This window comes from Amblyomma maculatum, chromosome 8 (assembly GCF_055883805.1).
Source record: "Amblyomma maculatum isolate TAMU_Amacu chromosome 8, ASM5588380v1, whole genome shotgun sequence".
In the NCBI taxonomy this organism is placed as follows: Eukaryota; Metazoa; Arthropoda; class Arachnida; order Ixodida; family Ixodidae; genus Amblyomma; species Amblyomma maculatum.
In genome coordinates, this window is record NC_139351.1 from 116894978 (window position 1) to 116898372 (window position 3395).

The 3395-nt window shown below is 46.3% G+C and overlaps 1 non-coding gene across 1 annotated transcript; it reads right to left on the bottom strand.

Moving 5' to 3' along the window:
* Positions 1–3102: 3102 nt before the first annotated feature.
* TRNAT-GGU (transfer RNA threonine (anticodon GGU)) lies at positions 3103–3176 on the bottom strand. The gene has a single exon. It is a non-coding gene; the product is annotated as a tRNA-Thr (tRNA).
* Positions 3177–3395: the final 219 nt, after the last annotated feature.

Consider the following 3395-nt stretch of genomic DNA (forward strand, 5'->3'; position numbering starts at 1 on the left):
CGGAGTAATTTGGATCAACTGGGGATCTTGAATGTGCATTACAACGAAGAGGGCATTAAACGGCTACATTTTCAATTTTGTCCGTCATGATTCCGTCTACAAAACCCCACAGGACAACCATAGGAGTGCTAGTCAGGCTCAGAAAAATGAACATTTTCTTTGTTGTTTTTCTAAGTGTCAATTCAAAAATATCGCAAAGCACGCTAACTGTATACGAATAGATGTTTTAATTACTACCTACAATAACGACAATGCGAAAAGCAGAACATGGTCCGAAAGAATTTCGAACGCAGGTGTTCAAAAACCATAAATGCAAATTGGTTTATAAGAAAGGTAAGGCGCAGTATCTGTCACACATCTTCGTGGGCACCTGAACTCAGATGTAAAGAAAAGGAGGAAGGTGCGATTAAAAAAAAAAAAGAGAGCACCCTAGGGGAGGGCTCTGTAATGTCGCCTCTCAGCCCTCCTCCCACCCGCAGAAGCGCAGTGGATAAGATGCGCGACCGACTACTGTTCCAGAGTACCCGGGTTCAATCCCGACTACTGGTTACCGCGTTTTTAAGGGAGAGAAACGGAGGGGCATCCGTATGCTGTGCGATGTCAGTGCTGTTGTTGTGGCTGTAGGAAGAAGGAAAAAAAAATGCACGCACCTGCTACTGGCTCTGTAGCTGAGCCACCTCCGCTGCCTCGTGCGGACAGAATTAGAGAGTATGTATAGAAAAAAGAAAAAAAAGAGAGAAAGACGCGCGCCGCAACAGCCGTCGTCCACAAAGCGGTGGCGGGTGAAATGACGGCCTACAACAGATAAAAATTTGGTGGCAGGCTAGCTCCCGCCGCAAGCAGCGTTGACGTACCAGTCCCATGCCATGTAGGGCCATGAACGCCCACCCTTCACGGGTCTCCGATGTCAGTGTTGTTGTTGTTGTGGCTGTAGGAAGAAGGAAAAGAAAATGCACGGGCCTGCTACTGGCTCTGTAGCTGAGCCACCTTCACTGCGGCGCTGCCTCGTGCAGACAGAAGAGAAAATAAAGAAAAGGAAGAGGGAAAGAAAGACGTGCGCCGCAACCACAGCTGTCGTCAACCACCGAAGCGGTGGCGGGTGCAATGACGGCCTACAACAGATAAAAAATCGGTGGAAAGCTAGCCCCCGCCGCAAGCGGCGGTGACCTACCTGACCCAGCCCCATCAGGGGAGAACTACTCCGATGTCAGTGCACGTTAAGATTCCCAGGTGATAGAAATTACTCCGGAGGCCTCCACTACGGCGCCCCTTCCTCTTTCCGCTTTCGCTCCCACTTTCTTCCATTCCCCCGCCGGGGTGGTGCAGTGGCAAGATACCCGACTACTGTGCCGGAGTACCCGGGTTCGAACCCGACCTCGGCGGCTGCGTTTCGATGGAGGCGAAACGAAGAGGCGTCGGTGTGCTGGACGCCTCTTCGAGGTGGGAGTGAAAGATCCCCAGGTGGTCGAAATCACTCCGTAGCCCTCCACTACGGCTCCTCTTTCTCTATTTCCACTTTCACTCCCACCTTCCTCCCTTCCCTTACAGCGCCAGTTGCGGTATCCACAGAAAACAAGTGGGATAGTTACCGCGCCTTTCCCTTCCTATAAATCAATCAGTTTTTTTCTTTCCTGTGAATCAATTTATTATTATTATTATTATTATTATTATTATTATTATTATTATTATTATTATTATTATTATTATTATTATTATTATTATTATTATTATTATTATTATCTGAACCACACCATAAGGGAAGGGTGGAAGTTGAGAGTGAAAGCTTCAAGAGCGAAAGAGGTGGCATAATGGATGGCTAGGGAGTAATTTCGACCACATAGGGATCTTAATGTCCACTGGAATCCCAGAGCACAATGTAGTCTCTCCGGTTTGTCTCCACCGAAACGCAGCCACCAGCTGTCTGGTTCGAACCAGGGTGCTGCGGCACAGTAGTCAGGCATCTTGCCCACTGCGCCACCTAGGCGGGGCAACATAATTTATCTTTAAATTAGGCTTTGGGGAAAGGGAGGTTCATTCTAGTTATGGGTGGACACCATGGAGTGGTGAACACCTGCGCCTAACCAGATCATTATAAATTAAATTGACCTATTATAATTATATTGAGCTGCCATTTCACTGAGTGCACTCACCGGTATACCTACCACTTCATCGGATATTTTTTTGCATAGCCACTGCGCAGTGTCCTCAAGTCGAAAGTGCCGTCTGGCTTCGTCCCCACTATTTGTTCCAATGGCAATAAATTGTTTCTACTACCACCACCACCACCTGTCCAACAAGTGAAAAGACTCTTCGTGCACCCATCTACGCCGTTGCTCGCGTCGACTCTCCTATCACCCTTCCCCGGGCCCTGTGTGTGTGTGTGGGGGAGAGAGATAGAGAGCAAATGTGTGTGCGCGCGCATATGCATAAATAAAAAGTATTGTTGTGGGAACTTGTGGGAAACTAAAATTGCCCACTGAAGTAATTTTCGTAATCACATGCATGCAGCACTCACATTCTATTATTTTCGCCAGAGCATTGCACACAAGTATTCCTATTGGGATAAGTGGCTGTGAAGCATAGTGTGTACGTTAAGAACTTCTTGCTGGAGGAGTCGGTGCATGTTATTGTAGGAATTAGTTGCGCAAACAGAAGATACACACAGGAAACAGAGAAGACTCAAAACACTTTCAGTCTACCGTTTCCTGTACGCGCGCACAACACGTTCCTACAAAAACATACTGCATGCAAGAACACTGACAGTAAATCGCATACCTTGAGAAGTGCAGAAATTGTGCGATTCAGGTATAAAAAAATAAGACATTAAAAGACTAGAAGCTTTTGTAGTTATCATCACTTGTAGACGAGTTGCGGAAACTAAATGCACTTTTTCTCGCAGGTATTAAACTGCGACATACGTGTGAAACATCGAATATATTTTGTGTTCGACTACAAAACGTTTATGCAAATGCTTGCGTATCAACCATAGTGGAGCGCATTTTTATGAGGGAATTAATGGTTACTCTGTACCCATGTGAGCACAACGGCTACAAAGCGAAGCTAAACAGCTTGCACACAAACTTCATTGCGAAAGAAAAATTCATCCTGGTCCGGGGTTCGAACCCGGGACCACCGCTTCACCGAAGCAGTAGCTCTGCCAGCTGAGCTAACCAGGAAAAGTATGCCAAAGTTTCTGTGAAAATTGTATAGCTTTGCTTTGTAGACATACGGATGCGCTTGGGTGCATGGTAATGCACAATTACTTACTTCAATTACACTGTGCGTGAGTGCAAGTTTTGCTCATTGGTGAACACTATAGCAGTTACAAGGAGAAAGCTGCTCAGCTAAGTGCGTCACATATATTGCAAGTCACAATGATTGTAACAAGACAAGAA